General features: G+C 34.0%; 1 protein-coding gene across 9 annotated transcripts in view; it reads left to right on the top strand.

Annotated features, from left to right (window-relative positions):
* dlg1 (discs large 1) overlaps positions 1–15001 on the top strand; it is a 214229-nt gene that overhangs the window by 73865 nt on the left and 125363 nt on the right. The gene's annotated exons all lie outside the window — the stretch shown is intronic.

The raw sequence follows: 15001 nt of genomic DNA, 5'->3' as shown, positions 1-15001 counted from the left end.
TGAGGTTTTCATAAAGCTCGTTTCAATTTGTTGCTACGTTGCTTCCAATGAACAGAACGCGCCATTAACGTGTGAATTGACCCTCAAATACCCACATAATTGAGTTAACTATACTTCAAAAGCGGCCAACGGCGTTACTAATTATTCTTACAGAAACTTGGGACCGAATTACAAAATAACACAAACGTGCAATACTCATAAGAATGCGTGTTAATTAATTTAACTGCATTCGCAAATGTGGGGTCGTAATTAGGAAATCAAACAGCTTTTAATTATCCCCGAGTTTGGCTCTATGGAATAAGCTATTTTTGATTAATTAAATGGAATCCGCGTCTCGTTGGAGTCTTTTATTGACAGCTTTGCAGATTGGGAGCATTCTTCATCGGCAAATTGCCGATTTTAATCGAATTGTTTTAACCAAATCGAATCGAATTTCAATTGAAATCGCGGTTTATCATTGTTGTATTAACAAACATCATCCACAAACCTTTGATTTTCCGCCTGGTCCCACTAACAGCTAGTAAATTGGTAAAACTTTCACGTCAGTTTAATCAAACGATATGCGAAAGGATGACAGTTGTTTAAACAGGGTTTGCACAAGGGAAGCCGAGTGAATCTTTAACGCTGATTTCAAAAGTTTGAAGTGTTAAAAATGTAAAGGTGTCCCAAGCTATAATTTGTGATTTTTGTTGTTTGATAAAAAATTATTTAGACATTCCACCTCAGCCAAGAAAAATGAGTGCAAACTTTCGATGTTTTTTATTTTCTAGTGTCAAGTATGAAACGATTTTTCCAAATTTTTTACCGACGGTTTCTTTTTACTAATAAACCATTTCATTTGTCTGAAATTGCAGACTTTGAGATATTTTTTTCAAACTTCTAAATGCATCTGTGAAGATTGTAATTTTTTCCTTTTTGGTACGATATCATTCATACATTTTGGCACAGTTTGTATTTTTTGGAAAAGCATATATAAAATTTTTGAAAGCTAAATGTTGGGCTTTAATAATTTTTTGTTTTCTCAAAACATTATGTCAATAAACGAGTTATTTTTTGTAAAATAATCCGTAGAATTTCCCAGATTTTTACAGAAAATAAAGCTGGTAAAACATAACTCATCAAAAGGGCTGTTTATTTAAAAAATATAGTGCATCTACAATAAAGTTTTGAGACACCAATAACATTTTTAGTTTGCTCAAAACATTTGATTTTTAGCTTGCCTAGCCAAATTATTTTTTGTCACAATTTTTCGGTGTTTTGTTGAAAAAGAAATTCAATTGTAAGGAGGTTTCGATTGTCAAAAAATGTGAACCGACAATACCTTGAACACCAGTTTATTTAAAATCGTTTTAGAAACGCTGAAATCGTTTCACAATAATGATTTAGGAGCCAATTTTGTAAAAAATGTTCATGTCAAACAATTTCTTGTTTAAAAACGAAAAAAATCGTTTTAAAATGACTGAAATTTCCTTATTTTGGTCAAAAACAATAATTTAAGAACTAGATTTGTTAAAGACGTTCATTTCAATCTAAAAAAAATTGGCAAAGATAGGCTGAAATCGATTTATTCTAGACATAAACGACAATTTCAACACCAATTTAATTAAAATATCATTTTGATTTTGATTCATTTTGATCGATTCTTTTATTACAAACGAAATAAATTGCTTTACAAAGATTGAAGTCGTCTTTTTCTGGTAAAAAACAAAAACTTAAGTACAGTTTTTGTTAAAAACGTCTACTTTATTACCTAAAGTCATGCTTAAAATGAAAACAAAACGCTTTGCAACACGTTTGGTTAGAAAAATTTCGAACAAATTCCAAGTCTAAAATAAAAAAAGAGCTTTATAAAAACTAAAATTGTGTTATTTTTTCCAAGAGCGCCGATTTAGGCATTATCAATTTATTTAAGGACATTTCGAATACTTCCTTGCTTTAAAACGAAGATAATCGCTTTAGAAAGGCTTAAATCGCCTTATTTTGGTCAAAACCAACGATTTAAACACCAGTTTTGTTAAAAATGTTTATTTCAAACAATTTCTTGTTTAAAAACGAAAAAAATTACCATAGATAGTTACAAACCACGGTTTCAATACTAGATTATTTAGAAACACTCAATTTCGAACAAATCAAAATAAAAGAACTTTAGAAAAACTGAAATAGTTTGATTTTTCCTCAAAAACAAGCACCAGTTTAAAAAAAACGTCCGTTTTGAACAATTCCTAGCTTAAAAAAACGACAAATATTGTTTTAGAAAGGCTGGAATTGTCTTATTCTGGTCAAAAACAACAGTTGAATTAAAAACGTTCGAATCGAATTTCAATTGAAATCGCGGTTTATCATTGTTGTATTAACAAACTTCGTCCACAAGCCTTTGATTTTCCGCCTGGTCCCACTAACAGCTATTAAATTGGTAAAACTTTCACGTCAGTTTAATCAAACCATATGCGGAAGGATGACAGTCGTTTAAACAGGATTTGTACAAAGGAAGCCGGGTGAATCTTCAAAATTGATTACCTTCGGAATGAAACAAAGGGCTTGACCGGGCAGATTTGTAGCTCCAGAAATGTAATTATTTTCGGTGCGTGTTTATTCAATCGATTCTTTGCGGCTGGCGGATTTCATGGGAAGATCGTCGAACATTTCCTATGGAGCAAGGCTACAGATGGCGACAAACAACTTACTAAGAAAGAGGAACAATAAAGGATTGTGTGCAGGCTGGCGATAAGGCGCCTGTTAGATTTATGTTCCAGCCTTATAAATACGGTGTGCACATTACAGCTCATCGGAAAGAACTTTCAGGAGACCATTGCATTTGCGATAAATCGACCGAATTAACATAATGTAACTCCTCGTCTAATCTCGGGTTCATCAAGCGCGTTAATTTAAAGTTTCCTATCTTTGCGAAAAAATCGACAACGACGCGATATTTATTGCCCGCTAAATTCGGTTTTAATGGTGTCAGAAATTTTCAATTATCATAACTCTGTCGCCTCTGCTGCCATTTCCCGGTTGCATTATTTTCGCTTTATCTGATATTTCCCAGGAAAATCCGAGTCCTTAATATTTATTGATCGATAAATACATTTCGTGGTTTTTCCTCACTGGCGAACTTAATTACACGAAATATTTTAACGATGGGAAGCCGCAGCTCAACAATACCCTTGACATAAAATTCCCCGTTTGTTTTTTCGCTCCTTATATAGGAAACGGACCGTTGGTTCGGGCAAGAACTGTGAAATGTAGTTTTACATAATCCTTCCCTATTTTATGTACAAATCTCCGGCCATTCGACCTCTTTTTGTCGCTTGTTTAAGGCCGAATATGGATTAGATGTCATCAGTGAAGAACAGCATTGTGTCCCAACATTTTTTAGACGCCGTAAAAAATATCTCCATTTTTCAAAGCAACTCCAAACATTTTTCATTCATCTCCGAAGAAAGATAATTATAGCATTAGAACCGTGCTTCGCCTATAATTGGTCTTGGCCGGCTTTTCTCAAGAGCTTTTCAGGATTTCAGGGATTTTTTATATCAGGAGACCTTCACGTCGTCTTACGAACCCATCCAAAAATCTGATATGTGCTCTTTTCAGTGACATTGCTTTAAACGAACCGAAAATCGCCTTCTGGAAATCACCAGTCTGTACACAGATAAAGAATGCGTAGCCAGACAGCCGAAAAGAAAGTGGAAGTATTTCATATAAGCGAGCGAAGTTTTCACCACGAGTTAATTTCACAGGATACAACGCCGGAAACGAGGTCGTTTCGTGCAAAAAATAATTTTGTTACAGGACTTGTTCCCAGAACAGGCGGAAAAATCAATACAAACAATTAATAGTCAATTTAACGCTATCAAAAGTAAAGGTGCTGTGAGTTTTTCCGGAATGCATACGTAATGTAGCCATCGACCCTTTTTCGTCTCGAAAGACTGATCGAGCTTGTGCGTGCAAAGAATAGAAAAAATCATAAAACACGGATTTTTGCACAACTTTGTCCATTCAAATTTTATTTGTGTGTCACGACTCTTAATAAAATTTTGTTTAATTCGCTGACACCTGTCTGCCACAGTTAATAGAATTACCACAACGAATTGTCGGTCAGTTAATATTTAGAGGTTTTACGGCGAAATGTGTCACCATATTTTCAGCCCTTGCCATGGCGTTTGAATTATTGTATTTGAAACCCATCAGAACACCCGCAAAATTGCCTATTTAACACTTTAGGAACGTTTAAGCTACGGATATCTAAAGGTTAGGATATGAAACGACGTACAAATTAAACGTTCCCGTCTTCGATAGTTCCGTTAATGTCGCCAGAAAGCGTCTAAATTTTCAGAGCAATGAATTTGAAAAAATGGTTGTATTTATATAACGGTTAACACAAGGCAAACAAAAAAATACAGGCAAATAGAGAATTAAATTCTCAATAGTAACACAAATTTAATGTAAAATTTTTATCGCAAACTATACTAAATTTTTTGTAAACTTTTACCAATTTGCTCTCTGCTCCATATTTTTTAAAACGCTGCGAGTACAGTTACAGATACAAGAAAAATTTTAGGAGGAAAGTTGTAAAGAATTAAATTTTCTACAAAAAACTCCGCAAGACCATATCTTTAACTCCAATCGTTTAGCCCCCAAAGTCGTTCAAAGACGCTCATTTTGCCGGTGGTCAAGTATTCTAAAGTTAATTTATCCCTAAACCGTTGAAGATAGAAATATGGTGTCGCGGACTTTTTTTATAGAAAATTTATTTCTTACACTTTTTTGTACTTTCAAACGTATTTTTCACGTTTCACCTCCTAAGTTATAGTTCTCCGTAGTTCAAGCTTTTGTGGAATGTTCAAATCGGATTACATTAATTTTTCTCGGAGTTTATTTCATATTAAAAGATTTACGTCTAGCCGTTGTAAACTTAACTTACCTGAGGCTTATCTCTTGCTCCACTTAGATTTAAGTTCGGTAATAGTATTCATAAAATATGTTTTGCCTAGATTAGAATCCTTAATATGTTTGAGCAATTTATTCTAGTACGTGTTGAAGTAGCTGCAGCTGATAAAATCTGAAATTATGATTTTAAGTTAATAGTTTGGGGCCAATAGCAGATTTTCCACCTGCTTGGTAGTAAGGGAAGAAGCGGCTCGAAAATAAACGCATTTTACACATTTGAAAGCACTTCAGGGAGCCATTCTCCACAAAGTTTAGTTTTTAGGGTGCGTTCATTCTTCAAGTATTTCGTAAATGTTGAAGCTGTATTAATTAACCCCAAAAAGGGAGTCAAGTTTTCGCTCACACAACAAAAAAATCATCAAGAGAAACGGATTATGATCCTCGCGAGGAGTATCTCAATTTCATTTTTATTGTGATGGATAGACTGATTACAAACTTGCCAAAGGCAAGTTTTTGTAGGTGTTCAGTTCTTTAAGAAATTGAATCAATCATCGGCGTCAGTTGGAAATTTCCTATAGGCTGGTGTAAAAAGAAACTAATTGGCAAACGCAATAATGATTTATCTTGTTTGTTGGATTATCTTTTGGCAATGATGGAAGAGGGGCAGTTGTGGCCATCTCTCAGTGCCACAATACGGACTAAAGGACACCTGCAGCAAATTGAGTTTGGTGGGTTTACCAAGCCTAATGCATACTCAGGATTTGTGCAGCCAAGGGTCAGTTTACCAATTAATTGAACAGCAGCTAGGATAAACAATACACTTATTGTTTCTGAATTAATTAAAGCGAGTTCGAAATCAAATTTTCATCGAGAACAAACAACCAGACTTGGTTGTTTTTCACTACTGCATCAGCATACAATGAAGATAAAATTTAAGTGCGATGATAAAATTTTCATTTACCAAACAATTTCGCGGCAACTTTAACTTAAAGTCCCATCTACCATAAAGTTTACTTTGGACAAAGATACCTCAAAGTTGGCGAAATTGCTAACACAAGCTCAACTCTTTACGGTAGTGACCCTTAAACTTTGAAGTATGTTGCTTTATAGGTATTATATTTAATTTTAAAGCTTTAATGAAAACGTATTAGATTCTGTTTACTTTTCCCCAGTTAGAAAGTTGAGTTTTTGAAATCCTGCTGGCTAAGTAAATTATCATGATCTAGATAAGGGCTGTTAGTTTATTCATCAACTTGCTGAATAATTTTCAAGACGCTTAATGAAGTTTCAGAGCTGGGAAGCAATTTAGAACTGAAACCAATTTTTAAATCTCTCCCTAAGCGGTAGGTAAGCACAGTTATTTTGTGGTCGGCGCAAGTTTCCTCATAAACTTAGCTAAAATGAGGATGTTTCACATCACGCAATGTTTCTTACATTTTGACGTCTCTTTTTCAACTTTGGGTTTATGCTAATATTCGACCGTATTTGTTCTCGACATTTATTATTCACAAGAAAAAACTGCGCCTCCGTTTTCACATTTCACTACTTTATTTTTTATTTTTATGGCCAGTATTTTAGAGTGAAAAATTAATGGAACTGTTCTTGCTCGGCAATTGAATCGTAAAGATTACTTTTGTAACTTTAATGATCCAAGATAAAATTAACTCAACCATGTCCTTAATAATTCCTTTACTGGCTTTAAACCCTATCAAAAACACTCGGAAAAGAAAAAAGAATTTTTTATATTAATAAATTTAGTGATTTTTCAGTCTGTTTCGCTTAAAAAAATGAGGATTACCTACGTTTCTGACTAGAAAAATGTGCTATAAAACAAAAAAATAAGAGTTACGGGGTGTAGTCGTACTTTTTCAGTTTGTTTTATCGAAATCATGAGTGGAAAAACTTTTGACTAAGGTACTTGTTCAGAAACGAACTAAATTTAGCAAAATAAGCTAAATTACATAAATTTTGATCTAATGTCGTAATTTTTCAGGGAAATGTAACACTGTTTTGGACGGCAATTACAAAGTTTTATGTTTTTTGGTTTACTTTTTAGGGAATTTTGAACAAAAATGAACAAGGCCATTAAAATACATACCACGAATTTTATCTTATGTTTGTGGCCTTTAGACGTATAACACTGAGAAAAAATGAAAGTTTGAATTTTACAAGAACTCAACCACATCCTATAATGTGAGCTTTCGTACAAATAGTTTAAGTGAAACGAAGCTTAAAATGCACTCCGAGGAGATTCAAAAATTGGAATTTAATTTATCCGAATTTTGTTTACTAACACCGAGGTATGCTTTAAATAAGTTGGCAGCATGGAGGAGCAAAATGAGAATGCAATAATGGGACCATTTGAGTTTCTCTGCCAGTGCACAAAAACAAAATATTGGAATGCAGTTGGATGAAGTTCTGTGTTTCAGCTCGTATTAAAATTGAACTGAACCGCTCTCTAAAATGCTACGACCGTTGTGTCAGTGAATATTTAACTAAATTAACTTCCAAAAAGAAGAAATTAGTTGCAATAACAACGTCTTAAGTAGACTTTTTGCCCTATTCGGACTATTACATTGGAAAATCTCTCGCCAATTATTTATGCCTAAGAGGTTCCAATTTGTTTCAGCAAATCAATGTAGCTCCTTAAGCGCGCATTTCCTTTCCATTTTTCCAGTGGACGTAAAAAGAATCTTGTGGGGAAGTAAAATACGACGAGACTGTAACAAACACCTGCCAACTCAATAACCATCCCAAATTATTACAGCGTCGGCGTTTTAACAAATTAATTTTCAGACGCAATTAAATCCTAGTCCTTTATCCCTGCGTTTTTCACGATTTAACTGTCGATAAATCATTCATATCATAGAGACACAGATGAATTCGATCGGGGTAGTGTTTTTTACAACGTCAGTTTTTGATTGACGACGTTATATCTGGATTTTATTCGCTTTGTTCGTTTCCGTCAAGCTCCGGGGACAAATTTAATGACAATTAAACGAGACAAAGATTTTAGATTTTACGACGGAATATCACCGCCTGATTTAGATTTCATTACGATCAAAGACGTTTGATGTTGAGAATGGTGGATTTTGTGTTTTCCACCGTTTATTGGGCTCGCGTTTTTAATCTATATTCATGAGGACCCAAAACATGGGCCACACTTGTAAGATGAATCTAAGTGGTCGAGAGGGTCTTATTTAAGCTAAGTTATTGATTGCGGGGCAAGTAATATTTACCAACCCATCACTTGATACCGAAATTTTTAAGATCGTTTTTTCTTTGTTCTGAATGATTGATTTGTAAATACTGTATTAGACAGGCTGTTTTGCGAGGTAATGCACATATTTTAACAATGGATTGCAGTAAAAATAAATTGACCAATATTTTTATTTACTTATTATGGAATTATTGACGTTCAAAAGTTACTCCAAAAAATATTGATTATATTTTTTTATTTTTAAAACTGCTTATCAAAGATTTTTATACAATTTTCTGTACAGACGTTGTCATAGATAATCATTTAATAGCGCAAATTCTAAGGGTGGGGAACTTTGTAAAAGAGGGCTATGTGGCCCTAAAAGGATTAAAGGATCATCCTGTATTGTTACTAAGGCTCTCAAAATGTTACGATATTGTTTTCATGCGATTTGAATTTTCATTTTTTTATATGAAAATAAGTCAATCGAGTATGTAACCCGTTTAAACGCGGTTACAAATATTTAAAATGAAGTACTAACTAACCTGTAGGTAAAGAAACTATTTTATTACTCTTTATAAAAATAAATTTTCAAATTTTGCGTTCACGCGTTTGTTGGAACAGCTTTGTTTCAGAGGTTTTCAGATAAATTATCGAGCAGTTCATTAGTATCTAGCAATTTTTAGCAAAACCCATATTTTGCAGAATCCTTTTTTGTCTTCGATCTGATTGAACGAGAACTATTGAAACTGAATACCTTTTGAAAGCATTGTATCAACTGTGGATACCAGATTCTAGATAATATTCAAAACATTGTAAACGGACGAAATAAGTTTTCCACTGCATGAGTTTAATCCGTTTTATTGAAATTAATCCTCGATACGAATTATTAGTTTAACAACATTTGGATAGAATTTTGTAATAAAGTTCGTGTTCCAGCAAGAATCTAATTATGCAGAATGATTTATGCCCGCTCAATAAAATTGCAAATTAATACTATATCGGTGAAATTCCTTTATACAATAGTTGACCGCGTTCGTACGGAACCTGTCGACCCCGATCCCCATCAATCCTTCGATTACAAGAGTTGGAAAATAACATTGACCCGTATTGGATCACATTTAGCGTCCACTTTTCAATGTCAGAATTGAGATTGTGTAATAACCGGTCATGTAACAATCAGATTGCATCACGAAATCGGCTTAATACGTGTTATGCCAGGCCTGGATTTGGAGATTTGGGTGTCACCACTTTCACCAGACCAGCTCGAAATGTGCAAATACACATTTACATTTGGTACCGTAATTCCCAGAGACAAGTGGGTCGTGTGCATCGACCGATAGGTGCGCACACAAAATCTGAATACGTTTCAATTATACGAAATAACGTTGTTTCGAGGCTGCATCGTAAAATATTGCACCGTCAGGGATACAATAAATATTTCAGAGCTTTGAAGGAAAAAGTCTCAAGCCAGGACTTGGAAGTCTTTATAGTTGTAATGCCAGCGATTTCAGCTCTTTTGATTTTATTTGTTGTGCTGAAATTTTGATGGGGTTGGATGCTTGGGCGCCGAGCTTTTTAACCTACCAATTTAGAAAGTCAAACAAGGTGTTAGTAAACCACTTTTTTAATCACTGGTACTATAATCAAACAATATGAAGTCAAAAAACAATTTCTTTTTATTGATCTTGCAAATTTAATTATTTTTGAGAATTTTATGGAATATAATTTAGATAAACTCAGAAATCGCACACACAAGGCTTTGTAAAGAAAATTCGCTTACTGTAAGTAAGAGAAATTTATTAAATTAGTGAAGAACTTTGTAAAAGTAGGTTGTAATTTTTGGCTGATTTTGATCGATTTTTGGCTTACTATTTAACTTTTAGAAAAAAACGTTAATTTGTGTACAAAATTGCAGATTTTTTAATAAAATCATGGTATTGTGGTATTTTTTAAGTAGGTATCTGTTGTTCTGCTACGCTTGTGGAATGTTAGCAACAATGCTAATTTTACTAATTGTACTAATTATATTTATTTCTTTGACTTATCATTTTTTTTTACCAAGGACTGTTACTCTTAATAAAAAAAAATGTGCACAAATAAGAAATCTTGTCTTACCTAATTTATTGAGTTTGTTTTTTTTCGAATTTTGTTATACTAGTTAAATGCCAGACATTTTTGTGGAAATTTAAAATTTCACTGAAGTAGGGTGGAATATTGGCATATTATTTCCTTTGAGAAATTTCTGTGCAATGGTAGCGTGAGGAAAATTGCTGTTTAATTTGGAATAGAGACAGCTAACACTACTAGTGTTTGTTTACTAATTCAGCAGTCTTAACGCAGTGTTGTATATTTTTAATGGTGCAATTAGTGCCGTTCCCGGGGGTGTTTTGGAATTACAAGACTGTGCTAATCGCTGGATGGTTGTCTTGAGAATTACTCCTCACATGATGCGTCCTTGATAACGGGGCGATAAATAGAAACATGCTGGAACACAACTAATCTGAAGCATTACAATTTCGTATTATCTACCTCCTTCCTGACGTCGTCTGAGCTATTTCCGTAACTTGTGTATTGTGGTGTTTAGGGGCCTGGTCGTAATTAAATTCAAGTGCGCTATCTGACTTTATGAATAATAATGGCAATCTTCTATGAAAGTCACGTCCGTGCGGCGCTCCTATTTGATATTCCAGACGACTTTCAGGAAGCCTTATTATGCGCGATAATGTGACTATCTTGACGTCCATCATAAATCGAGGATTGATTGCCCGAACCGAGCAAAACTCCAAGATATTAAAAAATTACCAAGTTGCGGCCAACACGCGCCAAGGATGTCGACAAATGTCCTAAACTCTAACCCAATTTGTCGAGATACGTGACATAAATTTCCAGAAATGTCCAACTTACTACAACGGAATTTTTATTTTAATTGGACGTTCCGGGCATTAGTGTGCCGTCTTCAATCAAGACCCGACTCTTGGCCCTAATCTCCATTAATTCCGCAACAAACCAAAATCTAGGCCGGCCACCAGACTCGGGATCTAGCTAACAAACCCTAAACTTAAATGGTAAATAAACTACTTCTGCTGACATATTACGTCTAGCCTCCAGCCGCAAGAAATTGCCGCTCTATTACTTAGCAAAAACGGCACAATCAATAGTAGAACGCTCATCAGTGACATACTAACATATTTACATATGGCCTAAAAAATAGCTAGCAAATCATCTGGCTTCAAATTCATTGCTCTGAAAACTCAGAAGGTAATGGAACAACTGCGTTCTCTGGCGACATTAACGGAACTATCGAGAACGGGAACATTTTATTTGTACGTCGTTTCACATCCTAACTTTTCGATATCCGTAGGCTGCTAAATCCAACTTTTTAATTTTAAATATATATTTAATTGTAAGGTTACTTATACTTACACTTATACTTATACTTATACTTATACTTATACTTATACTTATACTTATACTTATACTTATACTTATACTTATACTTATACTTATACCTATATTTATACTTATACTTATACTTATACTTATACTTATACTTATACTTATACTTATACTTAATACTTATACTTTTGAATTGAATTTGAATTGAAAAAACATTCTTTATATTTTAACAATATACTGACTGTTTTTCTGATTTACTTATTTCACTTATTTAAAATTCCTGTAAATGGGTGAAACCATGTGCTGAAGCTCCATCACCGCAGACATGTTGCCGACAAGGCGCACAAAATGCTAAATTGCTTTGTTAAGATTTTCATTCAATAACCACTCGTTTACATTCCGTCAGAAGAAAACTGATAAAGAAGCCACTAAACGAGATCCGTGATCGCCTATTTAAATGGAACGGTTTTTGTGACTTTGTGGACTCCTTTTATCTAGGGTTCTGAAGGCATTCGGTGCGAGAAATAATCTCTTAATAACGCCCCAGCGATAAAATGCAGAAGTCAGTTCGCCATATTTACATGGGCGTAAAATTGATCCCAATCTTAATGTAACATATCTTGATAGAAAGCTGGCCACCTTTTAGCTCCATGAAACTAATTACATCATCAAAACACTTTACACAGCGTTTCATTTGCAAGATAACATCCAAATGCTTCTAATGACGATAATAACGTCTCACACAAAACCAACCTTTCCCTTTTCAATTTCCCGGTAATTCCATTTGTACGAACTCAACTCGTTATTGATATTGGGGTGAAATTATTTATGTGTCGTGTCTTCCGTGACCCTATTTTATTGTCTATTCGTGGTTGGTACGACCTAACGAAATTGGCGTAAAAAATTCAAGTCGTTAAAATAGTCCAAGTCATGGAAGCATAAAATTTCAGAAACTGTACAAAAGCCATTACCATCAATTGTCTCAATACTAAAGGATCGCCTGAAAGAGTCGCTAAAGAGAAAGAACGTCTTCGATTCCGTGATAAGCTGAGGGGAAGAGCTTGGGTGAAGAGTCGACCGAAAAAAGGTGAACACAAATAATTAATTAAAGATAACAATGCTGGCGTTTAGAATTCAGTGTGTGTGATGTTTTCAATAGGAAATAGGGAGAAAATGGAAAAGGTTCGGGTTACACGAGTCGAATTTGCATAGGCATAAGCACTTGATGCAAAATATGACACTTTCGAATCAATCAATAACAGGGGGGAAATATTTATAGTTATGTTTCTGTGACGTGGTGAGAAATGGCGAAAAGTGCGTAAGTTTTATTAGTTATTGATTGTATCTAAACTTGATTCTTCGTGAAAGTTGGTATCCACTTCGCAAACTATTATGAAGTCCAAAGCAACGATTTAGTTTAAAGTTGTTCCAATAAAAACTCGGGTTACACAGGCGAGCGATCAGTTTCCAGATAGCTAATATCCATCCACATTACCCTTGACAAAAACTAAGTGCATCCCTTGTTCTAAAGTGAAGTTTTTAATAATTGCCAAAACATGTTGACAATAAAACCAGCTTGCTCATGCGGAGAGTCATTTTTAGTTCGCTCCCAACTAGCATTTGTTAATTAATTAGTTCATTAGTTTGCCGTAAAGTTTCACTGAACTTGTATTAATTTAGCGTTCGTTTATTGATCATCATTGTCGCAACGTGCTTTCTCTATGTAGTTTTAATAGGTAATACCGGCAAGTTTTAGGAATGACCCTTTAAAGTAACTTCTGAAACATTAGCGCTATCTCCACGTCGTTATCTTGAGGGCAGTTGCATAATTCAGGGGCTCTTGTAGCATATTATATGGAATATAATATGCGGTAAATGCTTTACGTGTGAGCAACTTTGTGAAATGTTACCATTCAGACAGGCACATAATTTATGAATTAATTAAAATGCTTCTAATCGGAAGCTCCAAATTAAATAAGCCGGTAATTAATTAATTAAATGCCTTAAACAACGTTAACTTACAAGTGTTTATGAACGGTAGGATTGTAGAGGCTTTCATGCAAGTGGTGCCAATTTAAATAATAACTCGTGTCCTATCTCTGCTAATAAGAATTTTACAGTCCTTGAATTAGAGAACTTGTTGCTTTTCGGTTGTAAATAATAGATACTGTATTAAGTCAATTTATCATTCTCATTAGTTCCGTTTCATAAAGTTTTGGAGGAACTTTAAAGAGAAATCAAATATTGACATTTTTTTCGAAGGGATGAGAGGGCTTAAGGCGTTGTTTGCTCCAAATATCATCATCCTTTTTGTTGGCGAAGATTCATCGCCTGCTATAAGGTAAATAATGAATCTGTTGAAAACAAATCGCGTTAATTTTTTACGAAATACGAATATTTCTAGAATTGAGAACCCTCCCAGTTAGGTGATTTTCTTTCTCCCTTGCTGAATAATCCCTTTATTTTCTTGAAAAATAAGAACTGTGCGGAACTTAAATAATAAAATGTTTGAAGTTTGCTTTTGAACGGGGCGTTTTCACTAATCTCCTTAGCAAAATTAACGCGTGTTTTTTCATCGAAACTTGGATGAATTCCGCCGACGTATCCCACTCGCTTGTTTTAAGACTACAGTCAAATAAGCCTTTAAATCAAAATGTTGGGGATAAGCTTGCATTTTTGATATAGCTTACTGTAAAATATTTAAAAACGTTTAGACGAAGAACGTTTTGTTTGAATCTCTGAGAAGAGGTTGAAAAAGCCAAAAAAGTGTTTTTTAAATATTCAAATCCGAATCGTTTTTGGATCTGAAATTTCCTTCATTATGAAAAATTTACAAAAACTTAAAATTAGACAAATTTTTCTTTTTTTTTCTTTCGATAGAGCTTGATTTTTTTTGCAAAAGCTTCGTCAATGAATACTGATTTTTACATAGCTGTACAAGACTGAATTAGAATAAAAGGGAATCAAAAAAATGACATTTTCTTATAACATTGCAAATTTGTGTGAAGTTGTTGAGATGCGAGATTTTTTTTTATTTATAAGATCGACCCCAACCTCTGCATAATCAAGATGGAATGATGCTAATACTTCAAATAGATTTTTACTGCGTGCAAAAATCATTTCGATATCTGTAACACTCACCAAGTTATTGCGAACTCGAGATGAAATCACAACGTATTTCTTTCTGAAGCGCTTTTGCAAACATTTCGATGGCTAAAAGTGATAAACAATCAAAAAATAAATTAAGACCACGTCAAAAAATACCTTACAGATATTAAATAATCTTTAAAAAACCCTTAATTTATGTTTTTTCAACCCTTTCTCGGGGGATAGAACAAAAAATTCTTTAACTAAACGTTTGTACCTATATACTACTTCACAGTAATTTACTTATATCAAAAATGCAAGCTTATCCCTAACATTTAGATTTAAAGACTCATTTGACATTACTATACAGGCTGTTCTGTCTAAACCGCAAATTAAAAGTATTGAAAGTTATGATAACGATATTTA

This window comes from Tribolium castaneum, chromosome 4, assembly GCF_031307605.1.
Source record: "Tribolium castaneum strain GA2 chromosome 4, icTriCast1.1, whole genome shotgun sequence".
In the NCBI taxonomy this organism is placed as follows: domain Eukaryota; kingdom Metazoa; phylum Arthropoda; class Insecta; order Coleoptera; family Tenebrionidae; genus Tribolium; species Tribolium castaneum.
Note: the sequence above shows the minus strand (reverse complement) of the source record. Positions and strands in the feature narration are given on the sequence as shown.